Consider the following 26,682-nt stretch of genomic DNA (forward strand, 5'->3'; position numbering starts at 1 on the left):
AACGCCTGTAATACCTCCATATTATATTATTTTTAACCCACAGCGAGATTATACAGAGGAAGAGAGGATTATGTAGGGTGACTGGTATTTAATAACGTATTAGGTCTATACTAGTACTACTACGATATTGTCGAAGGGTAATTCTCCAATTGTTTATATGATCGTCGACCTTTACAATGCGTACGTAGTCGAGCTTGATTATTCGAATCATCGAATGTAGCGATCTTTGTGTGCTGTGTAGTTAGTCTACGCATGAACGAAGGGTGAAGTATTTAGGTGGTCGTTTGCTTTTTGCTGATCGAGTTTTCAAGTATTGTGAGGGTTGTTATTAGCGCTAATGTTGCCCCTCTTATATATTGTATGTGCTTACTTAGGTCCAACTTTTCCAATATTTTCTCGAATATTTAATTTATTGCAAGGGTTGTGATTTGACTTGACAGATCTGAGGAATAAGATCTGAATTATTGGATTTGGGTTGATTTCTCATGCGTTTATTCTTGATAAAGAAAATATGTATTTTAGTGTTTTATAGAGTTTCTGGAGCAATGTCTGAAAATTCTTTTTTTTTTTTTTTTTGAAAGCTACACTTCGGACTCAAAAAAATATTTTTTTGTACAGTATAGCCTCAATTTATCGTATCAACTCCTCGAACCGAAATCCCAAAATATGTTGTCAGGTCGAAGGTCTTACGTTTCAGGCAGTAGACCTAAAGTAAATTTTAGCTTTCCAAATCCATTGGGCAAATTCTATAAAAATTTCAATTTTCAAAAAACATCTTGCGCAGTTCGCAAGATTCACCGACTTTGCTACAAAAATTTACCAATTTACCAAAAATAACCCCAGCAATTTGTAACATTTACCTCAGTAATTTACCAGACATTACCTCAAAATTGACCAATTTACCAAAATTGACCAATTTACCAAAATTTACCAATTTACTAAAATTTACCAACTTACCAAAATTTACCAATTTACCAATTTACTAAAATTCACCAATTTACCAATTTTCCAAAATTTTCCAAAATTTACCAATTTTCCAAAATTTACCAATTTACCAAAATTTGCCAAAATTTACCAATAAGTATACCAAAATTTACCAATTTACCAAAATTTACCAACTTACCAAAATTTACCAATTTACCAATTTACCAAAATTTACCAACTTACCAAAATTTACCAATTCACCAATTTACCAACATTTACTAATTTACAAAAATTTACCAATTTACCAAAAATAACTCCAGCAATTTACCAACATTTACCTCAGTAATTTACCAGACATTACCCACTAATTTACCAATTTTCCAATTTACCAAAAATTACCCCAGCAATTTACCAACATTTACTTCAGTAATTTACCAGACATTTTCTCACTAATTTACCAATTTTTTACCGACTTTTTTAATTACCCCAGTAATTTACTGCCAAAGGTTTTTACCAATTTACCAAAAATAACCCCAACAATTTACCAACATTTACCGCAGTAATTTACCAGACATTACCCCACTAATTTACCAATTTTTTATTACCCCAGTAAGTTACTTCCAAAGGTTGACACCAATTCAACAAAATAAATTACCACAGCAATTTACTAAAATTTATCAATTTACCAAAAATTACCCCAGTAATTTACCAACATTTTCAACCAACTTTATTGAAAAACTGAAAATTATCCCAGCAATTTACGAAAATTTACCAATTGGAATACCAATTTACCAAAAATTACGCCATTAATTCACCAAAACCAAAATTACCCAAGCAATTTACCAAAATTTTCGACCAACTTTAATTACGAGTAATTCACCAAAAATAACTGATCATTTTATTTACTAAAAATTACTATTAATTCGCCAAAAAAAAAATTATCAAAAGTTACTGGCTATTTACCAAAAACTTAATGTTTTTTGTTGAAACAAAAATTACACTAAAAATTTTTGAAAAATTTTGATTTTTTATGGCAAAAAAATTTTGGACGGATAAAATTAGCAAAAAAATTAACAAAAAAATCAACAAAAAATTTTCGCCTCTTGACTCGCGCGGGATTCTTACTAGTTTGACGTTTGCTCTGAGAATTTTGGAAAAAAACAAGACTTTCTTGGTAATTTTGGAAAACGTTGAAATTTTTTATCTATCATTTTGCCTAAAAATGGGACTTTTTTCACAATTTTTGCAAAAATTATACTTTTTAATAATTTTGGTATGGAGTTCATTTGTAGATAATAAATGGAACCTTTCGTCAATTAACCAAAAAAAAAAAAATGGATTTTTTTGACAATTTTGACAAAATGTCAATAGGAATAACTGCACCCCCTCCTCGCCGTCGATCCTCTGAGAAAACGTTTTTCTTAAAAGGGACTTCCTATCAGAAGGAAAAAATTCCAAAGACAACCCTTCTGAAATTAAAAAATTTCTTAGATCTAAAAAAAAAAAACTCAACTTTACAACTCTCACACGATGGATGAAATAATCATGCAATTACAAACACCCCCTCCCCCCTCCATAAGGAACATTTTAAAGCACAGGTCAACTGAAATTACAGATTTTGCATCCCAACATAGGACTCGCACAACATTGTTTGAACCGAACAGAGCTAGATCGATGAAACAGACAAAAATTCATCATCAGCCAAAATCGAAAGTGCCAAAGTGCATTTTTAAAACTTTATGGAAATTTCGAGCATTGGAAAATCCGCTGGAGGCTCCAGTAAATTCTAAAATGTCGCTGGAGGCTCCAAAACGGTTTGAAATTCACTTGCAGTCGACTTCATAGCGTGTTGAAATTAGTTTTCAGGATAAATTTTGACTATCCAGTGTGAAAATTTTAAAATTGAAAAATATGCTGGAGGCTCTAGAACTTCTCAAAACGGTTTGAAACCGTTTCCAATCGATTTGGCAGGTCGAAAATAGGATTGTATTTAAAATTTCAGGTCTTTAGGTCAATTTGGGAAAATTTTGATTTTTTCCTCTCATTTTTGGTCTTAGATTGTTTGAAAGTTTCTGACGTAAGATTGAAATGATAAAATTGCAGTTGCCAAAATACGAAATCAGTTCATAAAAAAAGAAAGGCAATTGACTGAACGTCAATTTTACGAATCTATGCTATTTACTCACTTACAAAATCATCAAAGCAACCCATAATAAGGAAAAATCACTCGAGCAAGAGATTTATTTTACTCGTATATTATTATAAAAGTGCCTATACCTTCGAAAATATACGATTGTGAATACGAATAATAAAGAAAAGTTGAGATGAGACGATTGCATGTTACAGGAACAGCAGGATAGGGCCAATGTAAACGTATAGTACAGTCGAAGAAACAGAAATGTAGGCTGTAGGCAAGTAAAAGTATCCCACACGCGCACCCACAAACCTCACCACTATACAGACACATCCGAAAGAAAATTCCTATAGTAAAAAAAAAACAGCTCGAAACCACCTACAGTCGTACTATGTATGTACCTCTACCTATATAATCGTTAAAAAACATTTTAAAAAGCGAAAGCCCAGTCTTTACTGCAGGAAAAAAAGTTTTCAGGTTATTTCTTTTTGAAAAAAACTAGCAGAAATCTCCAGGAAATTCCATCGAGCGCCTTTTAAATGCTCTTAAGAGATTACTACACCCTACAATTGTATAAAAATGGTTATTATATTCGATATAAAAAGCGTTTATAAGTGATATAGGCTTTTCCAGGGCTGTTGTTAAGGGCGGCACACCACTGAGTTTGTTGTATCCTGTGTATAGTAGGTCTGTACATTGTCGTAGTAGTATGTGCTCACTAAATATACAAGCCATGAGGAGTATATGTAAGCGAGTGAGTGTGAGTGAGTGAGAGAATTCTTTGGCGAGTCTTTTTTTTTTTTTTTTTTTCATCTTCTGCTTCTTTAGAAAACAAAATTCTCCGTGGTCTCGTATGGTATCCTATATATTGTTGAAATCTCCGTTAATTCTTCCAGCTGAATTAATCTGTACATTTCACAGGTGAGCAATTCACCAAAGGCGCACGGAGAGCGGTCGCTATACATATATATGTAATATTTTAGCCTACATATTACGTAGGTAGAGGTACATGTACGAGCTGAACTGAGCTGAAGCTGCTGTGCGCGCGATCTGCCCTCTGCCTTGTGAGTTCTGCAGTGTATGTGCTTTCTTAACTAACATTGTGTACATTACATATACCTACATACGATTCGTGTATACGTTTCTTCAATACAAAAACCAATCGGTCGAGCTCGAGACCCAAGACGTACAATAAATGGTACCTTACCTTCCTTATGTACACGAGAATGAGAATTGTGAAGCTAGACAAGTACCACTTAGCGAACTAATCGAGAATAATACCTATGGCTACTTATTGTTTTTATATTCAATCGTATACGATTCACGGTACCTAAGTATAGATTTTTACCATACTCGAACGTTTTTCCCCTCTGCACCCTTCTTTCCATCCTGACTGCCTCGGACATACCTTCTCATGCTGAATTGAATTGGAATTGTCGAAGCCCACATTATCGAATAATCTGTGCTGGAGCTGAAAGACGAAATAAAATAAGGGTCATTTCGAGTCAGATCAGCTCGCGGTTTAGAGTCTGGGTGCTCTGATTTTGGTCAGTTTTTTTTTTTTGTAAGTTCCTTTACTTTATAGTCCGGCATATGACAATAGGAATAATTGCACCCCCCCCCCCCGCCGATCCTCCGGGAAAACATTTTTCTTAAAGGGGATATCCAAAGGAACATTTTAAAGCAAACTTGCCAGAAAAAGTTGGCCTTACTTACAAAATGGCGGCCATTTTGATTGACAGGTTAGCCGAAATCGCAGATTTTGCGATTCAACATAGCACTTGCACGAACTTTTTCAAACTTTACAAAGATAGATCGAAAGATCATGCAAAAATTTATCACCTGTCAAAATTTCAAGCGCTAAAGTGGGTTTTTCGATTTTTGGTGAATTTTTGAAAATCGAATTTAGGACAAAAATGAGGGAAAAAATCAAAATTTTACCAAATTGACCAAGAAAGCTGAAATTTGGGATATACCCTATTTTTGACATGCCAAATCGATTGGAAACGGTTTCAACCCGTTTCGAGCAGTTCTGGAGCTTCCAGCAGATTTTTGAAACTCGAAATTCCCACAAAATTGCATCAAATTGGAGTTGTAAAGCTGAAATTTATTCTGAAAACTAAATTCAATACGCTACAAAGCACTGCAGGTGAATTTCAAGTCGTTTCGGATCCTCCAGCGACTTTTTGAAAATTCCTGAAGCCTCCAGCAGATTTTTGAAACTTTAAATTTTCACAAAATTTCATCAAATGAAGATGGAAATCTGAAATTTACTCTACACTCCAATTTTAACACCCTATGAAAACAACTTCTGGTGGATTTCAAGTCATTTTTGAGCATCCAACGACTTTTTTGAAAATTACTGAAGCCTCCAGTAGATTTCTGAAACTTGAAATTTCCCCAAAATATCATCAAACTGAGATGGAGAGTCGAAATTCATTCTGCAAACTAATTTCAATACGCTACGAAGTTGACTGCTGGTGAACTTCAAGTCGTTTTGGAGCCTCCAGCAACTTTTTGAAAGGTTGTATGACGTTTTTTTGGAAAATTGAAATTTCCTGAAAGTAGCTGGAAGCTTCAAAACCATTTGAAACCACCATGTCGTCTGCGACGTAAATTTCAGCTGGCCAATTCCATTCGATAAATTAATGTTTGGGAAATTTCAAGTTTCAAAAATCTAATGGAGGCTCCAGTTATTTTCGAAAAAGTCGCTGGAGGCCCTAAAATAACTTGAACCCACTTGAAGTCGTCTTCAGAGGGTGTTAAAATTAGAGTGTGGAGTAAATTTCAGATTTCCATCTTCATTTGATGAAATTTTGTGAAAATTCAAAGTTTCAAAAATCTGCTGGAGGCTTCAGGAATTTTCAAAAAGTCGCTGGAGGATCCAAAACGACTTGAAATTCACCTGCAGTACTTCGTAGCGTATTGAAATTGGTTTTTAGAATCAATTTTAGCTTTACAAACCCAATTTGATGGAATTTTGTGGGAATTTCGTGATTCAAAAAATCTGCTGGAGGCTCCAGAACTGCTCAAAACGGGTTGAAACCGTTTCCAATCGATTTCGCATGTCGAAAATAGGGTATATCCCAAATTTCAGCTTTCTTGGTCAATTTGGTAAAATTTTGATTTTTTCCCTCATTTTTGGCCTAAATTCGATTTTCAAAAATTCACCAAAAATCGAAAAACCCACTATAGCACTTGAAATTTTCACAGGTGATGAATTTTTGCATGATCTTTCGATCTACCTTTGTAAAGTTTGAAAAAGTTCGTGCAAGTGGTATGTTGAAACGCAAAATCTGCGATTTCGGCTGACCTGTCAATCAAAATGGCCGCCATTTTGTAAGTAAGGCCAACTTTTTTTTTGGCAAGTTTGCTTTAAAATGTTCATTTGGATGTCCCCTTTAAGAAAAATGTTGTCCCGGAGGATCGGCGGGGGGGGGGGTGCAATTACTCCTATTGTCATATGCCGGACTATAATAGGAATAATTGCACCGCTCCTCCACCCCCTCCGGCCTCCACCTCGTGCCAACATTGGACTCACACGAAATTTTTTGAACAGGACAAAGCTAGATCAAGAGAGTATGCAAAATTCACCGACAACTAGCCAAAATTTCAAGTGCTAAAATGCATTTTTCGAGACGATTTTTGGTGAATTTTTAAAATTCAAATCAGAATTGAGAAAAAAATCAAATTTGTACTAAATTGAGCTAGAAAGCTTAAATTTTAAATATATCCTATATTCGACATGCCAAATCTATTGGAAACAGTTTCAAACCGTTTTGAGCACTTCTGGAGCCTCCAGCAAATTTTTGAAACTTGCAATTTTTACACAATTTCATCAACTGCAGTAGTATAATGCCGAAATTTATTCTGCAAACCGATTTCAATACGCTACGAAGTCCACTGCAGGGGCATTTTAGGTCATTTTGAAGCCTCCAGTAACTTTTTGAAAATTCTTGAAGCCTCCGACAGATTTTTCAATGCTCGAAATTTCCGTAAAATTTTACCAAACAGAATTGGAAATTCGAAATTCACTCCGCACTCCAATTTAAACCCACTATTAAGTTAACTGCAGGTTGGTTCAAGTCATTTTGGAGCTTCGAGTGACTTTTTGAAAATTTTTGCGATCTCCAACGAATTTTTGACACTATAAATTTTCATTAAACATTATCAAATGGAGTTGGAAAGTCGAAATTTATTCTGCAGGCTCATTGCAATACGAAATTTTGTGGAAATTTTAAGTTGATTTTCTGCTGACTTGAGGTTGCTAGAAATCCCTCATTTTTCCCAATATTTTCAGGAAGTCGTAATCTTTTAGCTAAATTGCAAAAGAAAGTCCTAATATACCAATTAGCCCGCCGAGAGTGTGAAAAATCATGACATTTAATACGAAAAACAATATATCAAAGCGATTCATCGTTCACGAGTCAACAAACCCATTCGACCATTTACACCATATTATATTAGGTATACCTATAGCTCTCGGGTAGAATTTTTTAATCGGATTTGTAAGTTTAATTGCATATACTCGTACCTACGTATACTCGAATAGTCGTATATGATACAAGGATGAGAGAGAGGAGGGTTACCGGTGAACGCATTCCGGCGAGCAGTCGTGCTCTTTTGAAGGATCATCTCGAAATTAGTTTCGTAACTGATCTGATTATTCCGCTTAAAGGTCGTTTCAACTTATACAAAGTAAATCATAACAAATCGAGGAGGGTTGACGGTTGAAAGACCAAACGCTACCTGATAAAGGAAGACCCTATAAGCAGACTCTGGCGTATAATATAACTACCTGTAAAAGGGGCTATGGTAATTTTCGCATTATTACTTTCGCCGCCTTACCTGCCCATCTACGCCTACCCTCCACATACTTGAAGGCTCACGTGCGTAAACGATGGATGAGTCGTATTACTGCACGCTACTCGCTACTCTTACGATGGCAAAAAATATTTCACTCAGCATCTCCCGATTCCCCGAGCAACGCGAGTTGAACTGCGAGAAAGCTGGAATTTATACTACAGGTGCACTTTAAATTCTATGTATGTACTTTGAAGCTTTCTAGTTTCTTTATTTTACTTTGTGCTTTATTTTATTCCATATGTCACATTAGGAAAGTAGGAAAATCACTGTCGTTGCCTCCTCAAACTCACATATTGGGGCAGGCAGGTGGGGTTGGGGTTGTTTTCTTTCATCAGTTGAAATTTCTCGTCATAATTTCCAACTTTTCAAAATGAGATTTGCAAAAATTATTCAATTCAACGCCCCTCATTGGTCCCCCAAATTCTCTGTTATTCGCCAAAAATCGAGAAATGCACTTTAGCACTTGAAATTTTGGCTGGTGATTTTTTGCGTGCTCTTTCGACTTATATTTAAATGTTGAAAAGCAAAATCTGCGATTTCGCGTGACCTGCCAATCGAAATGGCCTCCATTTTGCTAGCAAGGTCAACGTTTTTTTTTTTTTTTTTGGAAAGTTTGCTTTAAAAACTGTTCTTCGGAGGGTACCCTCTTTAAGAAAAAAGTTGTCTCAGAGGATAGACGAGTGGAGGGGCGGGGGTGCAATTATCTCTATTGTCATAATGCTGGACTAAAATCTTAATTGAAAATGATTGCAATTTGAAGAAAAAAACTGGAGTCTATTACAAGTTTGAAATTTCGTTAAATATTCACAGTTTCTGAACATTTTTGCAAAAAAAGCGAACACACCAAAAAACGTAGCGCGTGTTTTTTTATTTGAGAATTTTCTATTTTTAATTACCGGATTCCTTTTTCTTTGCAAACATTGAAGAGAGGGGGGGCGGTCATTTTTATTTTTACCTGTTTCTATGCTGTTATTTTGGGAAAGATTCATCGCTAGAATTTTGGCAAAGTTTCAAAGTTTTAATTTCGGTTCATTTGCAATTTTTCAAAAAAAAGCAAAATTTCATCAAATGAACGTGAAAGACTAAAAATTTATTTAGATAGATACATACGTCTTATTTTTAATTTATTGAGTCGATTGGTTACATCCCGGAATCTCACAATAGGAATAGCCCAAATTTCAAGTGCTAAAGTACATTTTTCGATTTTTGGTGAATTTTTGAAAATCTATCAATTCAAGCTAAAAATGAGAAAAAAAATCAAAACTTTACCAAATTGTTCTAAAAAGCTGAAATTTGGGGCTTACCATATTTTCGACCTGCCAAATCGATTGAAAACGGTTTCGAGCCGTTTCGAGCAGTTCTGGAGCCTCCAGCAGATTTTTGAAACTTGAAATTTCCACAAAATTTCCTCAAATGAAGCTGGAAATCCAAAATTTACGCTGCACTCCACTTTAAACACGTTATTAAGTCGGATGAGTGCGGATTTATGTGATTTTGGAGGCTCCAGCTACTTTTTGAAAATTCTCTGTACCTCCAGCAGATTTTTGAAACTTTAAGTTTCCACACAATTTCATCAATGCAGTTGGAAAGCTGAAGTCGACTACAGGTAGATTTCAAGTTGTTTGGGAACTTGCAACAACATTTTGAAATTTACTGGAGCCTCCAGCAGATTTTTCAATGCTCGAAATTTTCATAGAATTTTATCAAGCAACCCTGGATGACCAAAATTTACTCGGTACTCCATTTTCAACACCCCAAAGGAATAGACTGCATGCAGGTTCAACGGATTTTGGAGTCTCCAGCGACTTTTTGAAAATTCCTGGAGTTTCCAGCTGATTTTTGAAATTTGATATTTCCACAAAATTTCATCAAATGTTGTTCGAAAGCTGAAGTCGACTGCAGGCAGATTTCAAGTTGTTTTGGAACCTGTAACAACATTTTGGAATTTACTGGAGCCTCCAGCAGATTTTTCAGTGCTCGAAATGTTCATAAAATTTTATCAAACAGGCATGAATGCCCAAAATTTACTCGGTACTCCATTTTCAACACCCCAATGGAATAGACTGCAGGCGGGTTCAACTGATTTTGGAGTCTCCAGCGACTTTTTGAAAATTCCTGGAGTTTCCAGCTGATTTTTGAAACTTTATATTTCCACAAAATTTCATCAAATGCAGTTGGAAAGCTGAAGTCGACTGCTAGCAGATTTCAAGTCGTTTTGGAACCTACAGCAACATTTTGGAACTCACTGGAGCCTCCAGCAGATTTTTCATTGCTCGAAATTTTCATAAAATTTTATCAAACAGTCTTGGATGCCCAAAATTTACGCTGCACTTTCTATTTCGACACCCTATCAAATCGACTGCAGGTGAGTTCAAGTGATTTTGGAGTCTCCAGCGACTTTTTGAAAATTCCTGGAGTTTCCAGCTGATTTTTGAAATTTGATATTTCCACAAAATTTCATCAAATGCTGCTGGAAAGCTGAAGTCGACTGCAGGCAGATGTCAAGTCGTTTTGGAACCTACAGCAACATTTTGGAACTCACTGGAGTCTCCAGAAGATTTTTCAATGCTCGAAATTTTCATAAAATTTTATCAAACAGACTTGGATGCCCAAAATTTACTCTGCAATCCATTTTAAACACCCTATTGATCAGACTGCAGGCGGGTTCAAGTGATTTTGGAGCCTCCAGTCTCTTTTTGAAAATTCCTGGAGTCTCCAGCAGATTTTTGAAACTTGAAATTTCCGCAAAATTTCATCAATGGAGTTATATTAAAGCCGAAATTCACTCTGTAAACTAATTTGAATACGATATTAAGTCGACTATAGGTTTCGAGTCGTTTTGAACCTTCCAGCTACTTTTTGAACTTAATTCTTGGCCGATAGATAGAGATACCCACTTTGAATATTTTTGTGAAATAAACCGTTCGCTTCCGTTAGAGGTAGAAAGATTAAATTCAGTTTACATACTTACTATTTTTCACAATTAATTCCGAGGTGGATTGTAGGCAGTTTCAATTCGTTTTGGAGTCTCCAGTGGCTTTTTTAAAACGTCTGTTTTTCAAAAAATGCTACAAAATATGTCCGAATTAACTTTAGCATGTACGGTACCGTGCAGAGCTAATTTTGGCTTTCCAACTCGGTTTAATTTCAATTTTCAAAAATTTACTGGAGACTTCAGCAGTTTCCAAAAATTTTGCTGGAGGCTCCATAATGACTTGAACTCACAAGCAATCGACTTAATAGCGTGTTGAAGTTGGAGTAGAGCGTGAATTTCGAATTTCCAACTCTATTTTGATGGCATTTTGACCAAATTTCAAGTTTCAAAAATCTGCTGGAGACTCCAGAACTACACAAAATAGTTTGAAACCAGTTCAAATCGATTTGACAGGTCGAAAATAGAGTACATCTCAAAATTGTAATGGGAGAAAATAATCATATCTCTGTCGCCTATACCGGGAGAAAACTAACCAATTTATCTCCCACGTATGGTGACAGAAAGCTGTCAGAAACCAGTCGCCTATACTGGGAGAAAACATTTTTACCAGAAATATGTCATCTTATACTGGGAGAAAAATATCATTTTTCTTATGTCTATACTGGGAGAAAAAATCGACCTAAACTATACGTAATTACCGCGATCTTATGCCACCTACGTGGGAGAAAATACTGCGATATATACGTCAGCTTATAGATGGGAGATTTCTTCTTCAATCGATGGGAGAATATTTTTCTGTCCACTAAAACGATGGAAAATCATGCGACTTTAATGACCACTCATCTATACATCAACCCTGCCTGCCTCCCCACAAACCTACCTAATCGATTTACCTATCTATTAATAGATAAATATGATACAATTCTCGGAAATGTTATATAAAACTTCCATGTATGATGCAATCGACATCGACAACAAATATTACGTCATATTCTCGACTTCCTATTCGTTCCTATTACTTCCGGGGGTAATGCTCTGGCCAATCACAATTCGTGGCACGCGCACAACTTACCCCACTTTTTCCTAAAAAATCATAATTTCTAGAGAAGCGATCCGAGAAACATCTAACTTGTCAGTGTGGTTCCTGAGTCAAGTACGAGTTAGTTCTAATTTGAAGTTCCATTTTATGGGCTTGGGACTTGCTCCCAACCCAGTGGCTGTTCTGTTCCAGTCCTATTCGATGCTAAAATATTTCTAAGTGTCAGTTTTCAGACTTGGAAATATTTCCGAATTCTGGACTTAGTTATATTTCCAGTTCAGGTCGACCTAGTGGATCACTCATCTTATAATTAATCATCTCATATGGACCAGTGAAATACCCACTTGGCATCGTAATTATGCAATTACGTATTCCTTATTTCGCGTCCCCTAGGGGACAGTTGGAGATTACTCATCGTTCTCAGATTGCCTGACAGTGGCGCCCAGAGGTTGCAAAAGTGCTATTGCAGAAATTTTATGAGGGCCCCAAAATTTTTTTCAGGAGGGCCCCATTTTTTTATAAGAAGCCTAATGATTGCCATGGGTATACTTACTTAATTGTGCATTTTTTTAATGGGAAATTTGGATGAGTTGAAGGGCTAATGGTGAAAGTCGCCTTAGTCAGCAGTGATTTTTGTACAAATCAATGAATACGTTGTTGTCCTGCTTCAATGATAATGTAAAAACTTCATGGTCAAGTATTAAAAAAACATCTTCAACTATCCCAGAATGCATTACAATACTCATTTTTCCCTTTAAAATTGATGAAATATGAAAAAAAAAAAAAAAATGTTTAAAGTTGTGTGAACAAAAAAATGACTAAGGCGACTTTCACCATTAGCCCTTCAGTTGTATCTTGTCTAAAACTATCCCCTAAATTCAAATTTCTCAATTTCCATTATTTTTAAGAGCCCTGTATTGATTTGGTTATGTTTATTAAATTTCTGAAGTTGATTTTCCATTCTTGAAAATTTTTGAAAAATTGTGTAAATAGCAGAACTTGAATTTGCGAGGGCGAAATGATGAAAAAATTGATTATTCAAAAAGTAAAATAACTGATGCAAAAAGTTGATTTTTGTGACTTCAACATTTAAAAATTTCAACAATTGTTTCCAGGAAATTACAATATGTTCAAAAATATAAATAGGTAAAGGCCCGAGCGAAGCGAGAGCAAAAGCTTTCGAAAATTGATAATTTTTAAAAGTAAAACAACATCATTTTCGACGTGAGAAGTTAGGTTTTTTACCCCCAACTTTGGTCGGAGAAAAGAACAGGAAAATGATGATTCTAAACGTGAATAACATCATTCTTGAATATTCTTGATAATGCAAAAAAACTGGTTTTTATGACTTAGGCACAATTTTTTTCTGATGACATAATTTTTACATTTTTATAAAGAATAAATTTTTAATTTTCGACGAAAAATAGGACATATTTTGACATTTTATCGAAATTTGGGACTTTCTGGAAGTTCTGATTGAAATATGTACATTGGATTTTTTTTGTGGAAAATTCCAAGTAAAACAACATTACTTTTGATGTGAGAAGTGAATATTTCTTCTCTCAAACTTCGGTCAACGAAAGGGAAAAAATGATCTGGCCCGAGCGAAGCGAGGCAAAAGCCTTCGAAAATTAATAATTCAAGAAGTAAAAACCTATGGTTTTTGGTAATTCTTAGACCTTTTCAGCATACACGACTTATTTCCAACTCTCCCAACTTTGCCCAAAAATTTCTAAGCTTTTATCAACAGTTTTCTGTCTTTTGGGACGCGCAGAGAAAATCTGTGTTTCGAAATGAGGGTATAGGACAAGTCATGCTGTTTGGGAGGGTGAGGGTGCATCGTTCTTTTGCCGACAAAAATTGTAATTTTGACGCAACCCTATTGACAATTTCAAGTGGCAGAATGCTAGCAACAGTGCTAGCATAGTCATGCTAGCATATTTCCAGCATATGCTGGCATACAACTGGCATAATTCTAGCAGGGGGACTAGCATTATACTAGCGTCAGTTTGCTAGCAGATACGCTAGTGCAGGTGTTCAAAATGGTGCTACTGGTGCTAGCATGATCTTGCTAGCTTTTTGCTAGCATATGCTAGCATGTGTATAATATGTATAATGCTAGAAGTTCATTAATTTCCTTATAAAAGAATAGGGTATATTTTTAATTATGGTACGTTTCCCAAGAATATCCAAAAATGGGCAATTGCCCTACAATGCTAGTTTAGAACTAGCATTGCACTAGCATCTTGTGCTAGTATAAGCTGAGTGATTAGTTTGCCAACTTCACTCTTCTTAATTTAAACAGGAAACTGTATTGAGCTTATATTCGACTTGACTACATACTTCATCTACGAGAAGTTAAATGTATCATAATAAAGAACAACGCTAGCAATTTGTTAGCATTATGCTAGCACTTGACTGCTAGCACCTGGATAAGAAGTCTTTAAACAAAAATCCAGCACCATGCTAGTACTTTGACTGCTAGCTTTACCAAGGTTAGAATAGCGCTAGCAGTAGACTAGTGCAAGTTTACCTGTAATTGTATTTCTAGCATGTAACTAGCAGATTGCTAGCATGCCTTTTGCTAGTTCACCTCATGCTAGCACCATTACAGGGTGCTAGCAATGCACTAGCAATATGCTAGTAGTGACTTCTACCTTTACTCGGTGGTTATGCTGCTAGCATGTAACCAGCAAATTGCTGGCCTGTCTTTTCCTAGTTCACCGCATGCTAGCATCATACCAGTTCAATGCTAGGATGAATTTTCCAATAAAATGTCTGCTGGCAAAGTGCTAAGTGCTAACACCATTCTAACTGGTAATCTGCTAGTTGATTCCATGCTAGCACCGTGCTAGTATTCTGCTACTAATGCTAGCATTCTGCTAGTAAAATTGTTAATAAGATAATTATTCTCCTAGGATTAACCAGTTTATGGCTAGTGTACTTTTTACTAGCTCATATCATGCTAGCAACATGGTAGCTTTATGCTGGGAGAAACTGCCAGCATCGCTCGGTAATTATGATGCTAGGATATAACTAGCATGTTGCTAGCATACATTGTGCTAGCTCATCTCAGGCTAGTATTATGCTAGAATTTTGCTAACAGGAACTGCTGGGATCACTCGATAATTATGGTGCTGGGTTTTAACTAGCATATCCCTAGCATACATTTTGCTAGATAATCTCGCATTAGCAATATGATAGCATCATGCTAGCACGGACAACTGGCATTACTAAGTAATTATGAGGCAAGGGGTTGACTAGCACATTGCTCGCATACATTTTGCTGGCTCACCCCATGCTAGCGATATGATAGCATCATGCTAGTATGAACTGCTAGCATCACTTGGTAATTAAGGGGCAAGGTTTTAACTAGCATATTGCTAGCATGCATTGTGCTAGCTCATCTCACACTAGATATATGATAGCATTTTGCTAGCGGGAAATGCTAGCTTCATTCGGTAGTTATGTTGCTAGCATGTAACTAGCTCATTGCTAACATACTTCTTGCTAGTTTGTATCATGCTAGTCATAAGCTGGCATTTTGCTAGCATGTTATGCTAGTTCATTTCATGCTAGCATAACGCTAGTATCATGCTAGTTTCCTGCTACTCATGCTAGGTGGGTGCTACTAATGCTAGCATTCTGCTAGTAAAATTGTCAATAGGGAATATTCAAAATTTTAAAGTGCTGAGCACTGTGATATCAAACATTTTTGAAAATTTGGTGGTTCTGTTCAGAAAAAATGAAAAATTTGCATTTTTCATATGCTTTGAGTACCTATTATGAGTACTTCTGGAGTTTTTCTGCTTAATTTTCATATTCCTACTATCATTGAAAGCAGTATCTTAAGTGACCCAAGCGAAGCCAGGACAAAATTTTGAAAAATTTGTGATTTGAAAAGTAGAACATCATCAATTTTAATGAAAAAATTCGGTTTTTCTGATTTCAACATTTTTCGAATTCATTCATATAGGTTTCTTGAAATTGTAATTCTGCAGAAAAGAACCAAATTCGCCCGAGCGAAGCGAGAGCAAGTGCTTTGGAGAATTTGTACTTAGTTCGAAAAGTAGAACAACATCAATTTTGATGCAAGCATTCAGTTTTTTTGATCTCTTCTTTTTCTAAATTTTATCAATGGTTTCTTGAAATTTTAAACGTAAAAAGGAGAATTAAATTGACCCGAGTGAAACGATGGCAAAAGCTTTTCAAAATTTACACTTTCAAGAAGCAAAACAGCAGTAATTTTGAAGTGAAAAGTCAGTTTTTCTATCACTGGAATTTTTGAAAGCTTGAACAAAAATACATTCCAAGTACAATAATGAACAAGGAATTTCAAAAATAGAAAAAACAAATAAGCCCGAGCAAAGCGAGGGCAAAAGCTTTCGAAAAAAATAAGAATTTTGAGGATAGATTGCCTAGTGATTTAGTCGGTAAATCAACGATTTTGCCGACAAATTCCAAATTTCTACAGATCATCAAAAGTGGTCAATTTTAAATTTTCAAAGATCACAAAATCGGTATCAAACGCGTTACCGACGACATGCCTACTTGGTTCACAAAAATTTACAGAGAAATCGCAAAAATTAGGGCTTGAAGGATCCATTTTCCTAATCTTGATTTACTATGCATTAAAAATTCATAGCTCAAAAGGGGCCTCTTTTCACTATAGGGTGCATTATCCACCCAGAGAACTTATTTCTTTTGGGGCTCACTTGAGCATATAGCATTAGCAAACTCTGTTGAACACATAGGCAAATACTCAACGAATAAAATATGTAGGTACCTATGTAGATGTGCATATGAATAATGTTGTATTATTGTTATATTAATTATGGTACTGTACACACTCATTGTGTTGTGGTTATTTCTTTTTTTTTTTACTCTAAATAGATTTTTAGTCTACCAAACTTTAACTTGAGGGGCCTCAAATTCTACTGGGGGCCCCAACATTGCAAGGGCCCCTATTGCAGCCGCAATAGCGCAATACCTACGTGGGCGCCACTGGATTGCCTTCTGTAAGTTTTTCGTGGAGTTTGACTTATTATTTCCTTATTCCTTATCATTTCCTTATTGACCTAAGCATCCTCGAGTTTATTGACCTAAGTTTTATTCTGATAAGTACGCCGTGTTCCTTTATTGACCTAAGTATGCCGTGTCCAATCCAGTCCTAGGTTTATTCTGATAAGTACGCCGTGTTATTGACCTAAGCTTTCCAAAATCTATTTTTTCCTCAAAAGAATAGTCAAATAACCTTCGATTTCATCCCTTAAATGGTGATCAAGTATTGGTATTGTGATGCGTTTCAATCCAATAAAAACGTGTACTATGAAGTTATTTGTGTGTTCTCGATTTATTCCGATCGATACTAGTTCCAGTGTATAAGCCCAGTAAATAAAATGTTCAAAAATGGTGTTTTTGACCACCGAATCGTCAAAGTATTTTCATCTTATAATATGCCGACTCGTGAGTATTCCAGTCGAAAATCCATATTTTCGACCTTATTTCAACCAATCATTGTGATTGTCGACATTATTTTCATCTTATAGCCGTTCCAACTGATAAATTATCCTCACCTTATATGTTTTCTCGCCCGCCCAACTGTATATTGGATCAAGGTTCGATTATTTGAGTCCCTAAATTCTAAACGAATAATCGATATTCATCTAATAAAAACATCTTAATACAGTACAAGGATCCCCTGTTTTCGTCCGCGATCTATTACGACCCTGGAAAGTCTATGAGCTAGCATCCAGATCGCGAGAGATATCACCTCCTAATTATTCACATCTTTAAATTGACAACCCAGTGCTTAAAAAAGATATCCAGACAACGAAGTTGGTATAGATTAGTCTATTCTACGTTTCTATACTTTCGTAAATCCAAATTCGAAAACCATAAATTCTTATTTTTGGTAATTTTCGAATTTATATTCGTAATTTACGATGGATTTTCCCTGTACATACCACTACAAACTTGAGATTTCTGGGTTGATTTGGTAAAATTTTGATTTTTTTCTCATTTTTGGCCTGAATATGATTTTCAAAAATTCTTCAAAAAATCGAAAAATACATTTTAGCTCTTGAAATTTTGTCTGGTGGTAAATTTTTGCACTCTCTTTCAATCTAGCGTTGTCCAGTTCAATGAATTTCGTGGAAGTCTTACGTTGAAAAGCAAAATCATCGATTTTATTGACTGACCTGTCGATCAAAATGGCCCTTTTTTCGCTAGTAAAGTCAACTTTTTTTTTTTGCAAGTATCAAGTTTGCTTTAAAATACTTCTTGTCTTTTTCAAGAAAAAAACGTCCCAGTGGTTCGGTAGGGGGGGGGGGAAAGGTGCAATTATTCCTATAGTCATATGCTGGACTATTATATTATGCTTTCATTCGAGCTATTGAGGATCCGAAACCCTAACTAAACACATTCTTATAGAAACGTAATCAGGTATATATCCTAAAAATGGTAACATTACGAAAAATACATTCCGACAAATTTGACGAGTCAATTCAACGCTATTGACCATACACCGCGGTCAGTTTCCTTTGATATGGGTATCGTTTTCCTGTATATGGTGTGTACAACCTGTCGAAATATGCCTACTACAATGCGCGATGCTTCAAAAGCCATCGTATATAAATGTACCTTTACCTGTACAGAAATACTCTTACGTGTATTGTATGCATGCATCCATCCTATTCGACACTAATTACTTAAAAGGGCGCAAAATTGTACATGAATCGGGTAAAGTATAAATAGATTGTGTGCATGAGAGAGGCGGAAGACAGCCTGGTTACATAAAGTTAGGATAGTAGGTCTAGAGGTATCTCTAATGTATAAGGTTTGTGCAGGTACCTAGTTCATAGAATGAACTTCATTACGATCTAAGGAAATTGAAATTGACGTATCAAACGAACCGAAGCCGAATCAATGATAACAAACAGTTATTCTGGGGGTACAAAGCAGCGATCGAATTATAATCGCTGCGATGGTCACGCCGACGACGATTATATCGAGTACAGTATGTATTATTATGTATACAGTGAACATCGATAAAGAGAGGGATTGTTACAATGAGATTATACACTTGTTAAAGGCTAAAGGCTGATACGAGACCGAGGGAAAAAGCACAGAGAAGCCAGAGAGAGAGAGAGATCCTTTTCTTCGCGATGCGATGCTGTGATGCTTTCCACGCTGCACCGATAGACCTCTATAATACATATGAAATGACGCGATTCATTATTGTGTGCTATATACGCGGTGATTATTCCTTTTTATAAACATTATACGCGTGATTTGTTCGATAAATAGCCGCTTGTCAAAATACTCTCTGTTTGAGATGGTTTTCCCATCGAGAGCATATAAATACCACTAAATAAATTCGCCAAAACGTTTGAATAGATTCACGCATTGTGTATGTATAAGAGCGATTGTACGCGACAATTTTTTTCCTCGTAATCCTCCTTAATGCTGACGCCCTCGAAAAAATAAATCTAATCCTGGTAAAAAAAAAAAGGAACGAAAAAACCTAACCGAGACTGTAGGTTTGCGAATACAGGTCGAATGGCACCTGAAATAATATTCATAAGCTCGCATACCTAACAGATTATGTTATTCACCCCAATATATTTCATCTTATATATGCGTTATATGGAACCAATAATACGCCATCTATGTCAATGTACTCTCTTCTCAAACCACTCGACGAATCCTGCACAGCTATCCTGTGTTTTATTTATTTTACACCGATGTGCGCGACCTCCACCTACGCACTCTTTACTGTTACACCTTTGACCCGAAAATTTTTCTTTCTTCTTTTATTTTTCGATGCTTTTATAGCTTATAGGTGGGTACGAGTATGTGATTCTGTATGATTTTATTTAGATGTACTCGTAGGGTATGTCTATTGCCTATACTTGAGGCAAATAGAAATACTGAAAGAAATTCCTTATACTTAGATATATTCGATCCGTTCAAATAAAATATGTCAACGTGTGGCCACTAAAAAAACAATCTATTCCTTATGAAAATCACGCCCAAAAGCCGGAAACACCGTCAATGATGTCTTTGTACGTACGTGTCCGCGTATTATTTTTTGAACAGAATGTGTGCTGGTGGTCGATTGACGACGATGTAGCGCAGGTGTGATTCCAAGTGCTGCTATACATAGGTATAGGGTTCGATGTTTGTATAATTTTACTTTCTTTTTCGAATTCGAAATATGTATTTGTACCGACGAAATCTTGTGTAAGAATTTGTTCTCAAGGGTTATATCGAACGTTTGTTGCAGATTTCATTGGATTTCGTATGCGGATGCTGTGTCTGATTTATTGGTACTTGTGCTTGGAGAAGGAAGGAGGAGTTGGTCTGAGTCGTTGATTTTGATGGTGGTTTTGAAAAGTATTCGAATCAGTAATCCGGAATGGAAGATTCAAAGCTCGTGTGGTAGGTAAGTCGTTGTCTTTCACTACCATAAATACCGCCTAATAACTATACCTATCAAATATGCAGGTGACGGAAATTTTTCAATTTACGCTCCTCATTAACCTAAGGAAATAGATAGAGTGAGAAGTAGATACACATATTCAAATTGATGGGTCTGAAAAATTCAAATTTTGCTACTGATTCAATTGATTCAGTTTGATGCTCTCAAGTCTCAAATGATTTACCGGTTCTGAGCAAATAGTTCGCGAACGAATTGAATGCGGTTTTCGATGATAGGATTGAGTTTCGTCATCACTTCGTCAGATATCTAATTCGATTTTTTTAGTGATCCATTCGTTCGCGAACGATTCCTCTCCTCTGAGCAAATCGTTCGCGAACCAATCAATCGCGAAATTTTTTGGAAGATCGAAGAATGTTCAGTTTTGTCTTGTATCTCACAAGGGAACCTCTTGAGGTGTCCGCCTCCGATTTGAACGGGACTGCGATTTTTGGAAAGAGCATGTTCTAAAACCCCCAAATCCAAATTTTCAGCTGCCCAAGTTCATTTTTCGATTTTTGGCGAATTTCTGAAAATCCAAAATTGACTATTTTGGTGATTTATGCTTTTTTTAAAAAAAAAGTACGTACTTGATCAGTAAAAATATTCAAAATAAGTCCTAAAACTGATATCAACCCCCAAAATCCAAATTTCGCAATTTCCAGCCATTCTGGAGCCTCCAGCGCTATTTTTCAATTCCTCCAGAATTTTGAATTTGCTCCAGAAGGCGTGAATATGAAGTTGGGCAGCTAAAAATCGAGTTGTGTGTTATACTCGAACTGTTTAACGAGTTTATTCACATTTGAGCCGATTCTGGAGGGAACACCTCAAGAGTGGTTTTTCGACCAGCTTTTTTCATACTAAAAATATCCAAAAATTAAAGGGAGGCCCAAGAAAGGCTGGAAATGGCGAAATTCGCTCTCGTGTGGTTAATTAATGACGAAATACAGCGATTCGTGCAAATTTTTTAAAAATTTTCTCACAAAACGAGGAACTTTTGGTTTTTGGATATTTTTATTTTGAAAAAAAGCTGGTCAAAAAACCACTCTTGGGGTGTCCGCTTCAGAATCGGCTCAAATGTGGATAAATTCGTTAAAAAGGTCGAGTATTAACACACAACTCGATTTTTAGCTGTCCAACTTCATATTCACGCCTTCTGGAGCAAATTGAAAATTCTGGAGAAATTGAAAAATAGCGCCGGAGGCTCCAGAATGGCTGGAAATGGCGAAATTTGGATTTGGGAGGGTTAATATCAGTTTTAAGACTTATTTTGAACATTTTTACTGATCATGTACGTACTTTTTTAAAAAAAGCATAAATCACCAAAATAGTCAATTTTAGATTTTCAAAAATTCGTCAAAAATCGAATAATGAACCTGGGCAGCTGAAAATTTCGATTTGGGGGTTTTAGAACATGCTCTTTCCAAAAATCGCGGTCCCGTTCAAATCGGAGGCGGATACCTCAAGAGCTTCCCTTGTGAGCAAATAGTTCGCGAACGAATTGAATGCGGTTTTCGATGATGGGATTGAGTTTCGTCATCACTTCGTCAGATACCTATCCAATTTGATTTTTTTAGTGATTCATTCGTTCGCGAACGATTTCTCTCCTCTGAGCAAATCGTTCGCGAACGAATCAATTTCAAAACTTTTTGGGAGATCGAAGAATGTTTAGTTTTGTCTTGTAGTATCTCAAATGATTCAGTCGTTCTCGAATGATTCATTCACTCTGAGTGAGAGCAACAAACCTGAAGATTATCTCAGCTTATCGGACAGTGTCTGATACTGCAGCCTCTGTTATTGCTGGGATGCTCCCACTTGACCTGGCAATAGCAAAAATGGCCCTTAGAAGAGCTGCTGACATAGGGTATCGCACTCAAGCTCCAAACCTAGACACAGGACCCATTACCTTACTGCACAAAGATTCCAATAGGACCAAGAATGCCTACATAATGCAAAACAGATCATTCTCAAGGCGTCAGCTGGATAATGAACTCACCTCAATGGCATACCAGATGTGGCAGAGCCGCTGGGATCTGGCTACAACTGGAAGAGTCACTTATGAATGGATTCCTGATATAGCTGAGAGAATGGAAGGTAGCTGCGCACATCTCAAACCAAGCTTCTTCCTAACCCAGGCCCTCACAGGCCATGGTTTCTTCGCCGATTACTTGAAGAGATTCAAGATAATAAGGAGTAACCTCTGTGTATGCGGTAATCTACAAAGTCCACAACACCTCATCACTGAATGTACAAATACCCAAATTGCTGAGATCAGGGAACGGTACCCAGTAGAAATGCTTGATGTCACTCCCACCAACTTACAAAATCTGAATCAACTCATCAAAGAACTCTTTCACATCCGGGACTCCATTAAAGTTATAGCTGACAAATCTACCACAGATACTGAGGGAACGTCAGATGTGGATGATCCATCACCTTTAACCACACTATATAGACTCCAAGAACTACCTCCTACTACCAGTATCACCAGCACACCAATACCAATGCACCTGCAGTCACCATCACCAGTCTCTATACTCCAAACACAACTAACACAAGTACCAGAAACCACCAACAAAAACAACGGAGTAACAAGCTTACCTACCTACTCACCATCAGCACTGAAGCTTGTGCCTAGAACAGTGCTGATAGCTAGCGAGCTACTCAAGAGGAACCAAGAGGTCTGCAGCAGCCCAGTCACACAACATTCAACTGAATCCTGTATTAGTTCGGAGGCCTCACAAGGAGGTGACCAGCATCATTCACCAGGGTTCGAAAACGAATGGCTAGCTGCAAGGAGAAACTTCACAGCAATTAACCTACCCAAATTCAGTCCAATGGTGCAACCTATCAACCCAATCCTGCAGCAAACAGACCACATACTTGGCCCACTTTCTTCACCAACCTCATCCCCTAGGAAGAGAATCATGGTATCCAACTCCCTTTTCCAACATACTACAGCAATGCCACACCCTGAGCACAATGTACTGTATTCTCCTGCCAACACAACTACAACAACATCAACAACTACTGCCCAACATGGCCGTGTCATCCGAAACTGTAAAAGCCCCCCTGCACACAACATTAGCACAACACTGGGAACAGGGAGATATAATATTCCTGTTGTACACTCCAGTCCAGTTGAGGGGCACAGCACATCAATACCAGTGTACAATGGTTGGAACAGCCCAGGCTTTCAACCCTGCAACTTCTCACCGTTAACCCTCACACCAACAGCTCACCAACATAGAATGGACTACACAAGTAGCTTTGAGGTCCAGTGCTCTCCAAATCTGATCCAGGTACCTATCAGCACGGTGTATCCACCAATCAACTTGAACAAAACATCGCTGAAAGCTAAGCAGGTAGCAGACGCCTTTGAGAGTCACAAAAACAGAATACAGTTCATGCATGGAGGGGTGACTCCAGGCTCTGTAGCTGAGGAAACACCAAAACAAGATCATTCAACTTTCTCCATTGGTGGGAAGCTGGGCATCAAAAAACCTCCATCAAACTACACACCAATGGGACCATATGTAAACCGACACATCTTGGAGGATGTAAACCGACGAATAATATTCCTAAGGACCACCTTCCCCCCAACTCCCAGAAAGAGTAGCACTGAGCTCTCCACTTCTGTGGCATACCAGCACTGGGAAGAGGCCTCAAAGGAGGCTGAACCCAGGAGGATAATCTCAACAGCCCAGAGACAGTTGCTCACTCAAGGAGGCCTGGATCATCCATACTCCCTGATATTCAGTGACCATGTCTACATACCTGCTATGCAATACCTGGTGCTTCGTGGAATCCAAGAGCGCTTCTACGCCCCAGTCAGTGCTGCTAGTGTGGGGGATCTTCTCCCATACGAACAATATCTTGACATGCACGAACCAACACCTCGTGATGTCGAGACCAGACTCATCGCCTCTGCTGCAGAAGCAATGAGGAGAAGAAGCTTGGGAAATATGGCTTTAACAGCAGTTGAGTCCAACGGCCTACTCACGCTGGAGGAAGCCAATGAAGACATATTTCTTCAGGGACCCTCCTTTGCACTGGCACACTGTGTCAGCCAAGACCTCAGAATGTCCGCTGGGATAGCGAGGGACTTTGTCCGCCACTTTGGAGGCAGAGAGATGCTACTGACCCAACCACACAATGTGGGGGAAGTGGCAACTCTAAAGCGGAAAGTCGAAGGAACAGTGAGCCAGGGACATTATATAATATTCTGTGTCGTCACAAAAATCCATTACTACGACAAACCAACATATAAGGACTTCTCCCTTGGCATCCAAAATCTTGCCAGGGAATGTACCAGAAGAAAAATAAAAAAACTCGCTATCCCACGGATTGGATGTGGGCTGGACCAGCTTGACTGGGGCCAGGTACGGCCAATCATCGTAAGAGAGTTCAGGGAGATACCTATCAATATCAAGGTATGTAACTGGACCTCCCCTAACACCCGCTCTAAAACGAATTGATAGCACTTGTAAATAGATTATATAACAATGTAATAAAGTAAATATTCTCCCCAAATATATCTTATTTAATTTAATTTAATCTATATAGTACAATGTATGTATATTATTGTAGCACTACCCTAAGCTGAAGGATGGAAGAAACCTATGGTATGTGTCCATTCTCAGCATTCAAAACTACTCCAACGTTATCCACTATGTAAGGTAGGACCGAGTGTTCCCACTTTCACACATCAGAAATAATATCCTTTTGGACAATCCTACTCTAGGAGATCTCTTTCTGAGGTAGTTAAGGGTACAGTGGTGCCCGGAGACCTCCTAGGCCTACCCCAAAATGGGAGACGGGTCGGGGGTCGCTCCAAATCCGCGGAAGGGGGGAATGGGCTACATCCTAGGGTGACCACTCCCTCAACCCCGAAGTGGTGGGAGCGATTCTGGGATACTGCCTAGGAGCTCCGGGCCTTTGGCCTGGTGCTGGGGGGGGTGGGTCAGCAGTCCCAACCAAAACTGGGGCCCCCCACTCACTGCGGCTCCAGGACCACTGGGTGGCCGAACCGTCCCCTTCCCCTCCTAGTTTTAAGCAAAATTGAAACACTCCTAATCTTGGCTTAGTTTAAGTTGTACATAGTCTTTATAGCTAAATTTTAGTATTAAGTTTGTAATTTAGTATTAGAATATACATCACCCTCCCCTTAAACTTAAGATTGTACTGGTATTATCTCTGCGGAAGGGGCGGGGCCTGCCCCGCCCCCTCACCGCAGGGATAAGTAATTATAAGATGTAAATATTATTCAAAATAAACCCTTTTTTTTTAAAAAAAAAAAAAAAAAAAATTCACTCTGAGTGAACCGTTCACGAATGAACCATCTTAGAATTCTTCTTATTGATGTATTTGAAAAAACTGTTTTTTTGCCATGTTCTCTTTTACTACATTTTGATTTAGTAGAGATTCAGTCGTTCTTGAACGATTTTTTGGTTCTGAACAAATCGTTCGCGAACAAATTTTTTAGGATATAATTGAATTTCGTCATATCATTTTTATCTACTTTGAGTTTTCAATGATTCATTCGTTCGCGAACGATTCCTCCCTCTGAGCAAATCGTTCGCGAACGAATCAATCTCAAAACTTTTTGGAAGATCGAAGAATCTTTAGTTTTGTCTCATAGTATCTGACTTTATTTTCAAATGATTCAGTCGTTCTCGAAAAATTCACTGTTTATGAGTGAATCGTTCGCGAACGAATGCTTCCGATTGAGTAGTTCGCGAACGAATCGTTATTGTTTTGAGTTCTGGTTGGTGCATCTGAAAAGGTGAATTTTTGCCACGTTCTCTTTTACTACATTTTGATGTAGTAGAGATTCAGTCGTTCTCGAACGATTTTTTGGTTCTGAACAAATCGTTCGCGAACGAATTCAGTTTTTTTTTTAGGATATACATGGTTGAATTTCGTAATATTACTTTCATATATAATTCGGGTCTTACATGATTCATTCGTTCGCGAACGATTCCTCCCCTGTGAGCAAATCGTTCGCGAACGAATCCTCCCCTGTGAACAAATCGTTCGCGAACGAATCAACGATGATTTTCTTGGAAGATTAAAAAATGTTTGGTTTTGTCTCGTAGTATCGGGCTCGATTTCCAAATGATTCAGTCGTTCTCGAATGATTCACTGTTTCTGAGCGAATCGTTCGTGAACAAATGCTTCCGATTGAGTAGTTCGCGAACGATCCCCATCTTGGAATTTTTATTAGTGCATCGGAAAAAGCTGATTCTTGCCACGTTCTCTTTTCTAAATTTGATTTAGTAGAGATTCAGTCGATCCCGAACGAT

General features: G+C 37.4%; 1 long non-coding RNA gene across 1 annotated transcript in view; it reads left to right on the forward strand.

Moving 5' to 3' along the window:
* Positions 1-20,338, forward strand: part of LOC135839807 (uncharacterized) — a 91,243-nt gene extending 70,905 nt beyond the window's left edge. Inside the window, exon 3 of the long non-coding RNA XR_010557647.1 lies at positions 20,186-20,338. This is a non-coding gene — a long non-coding RNA (uncharacterized LOC135839807). The remainder of the gene's footprint in view (positions 1-20,185) is intronic.
* Positions 20,339-26,682: the final 6,344 nt, after the last annotated feature.

The sequence above is a fragment of the Planococcus citri genome, chromosome 1 (assembly GCF_950023065.1).
Source record: "Planococcus citri chromosome 1, ihPlaCitr1.1, whole genome shotgun sequence".
Lineage (NCBI taxonomy): Eukaryota > Metazoa > Arthropoda > Insecta > Hemiptera > Pseudococcidae > Planococcus > Planococcus citri.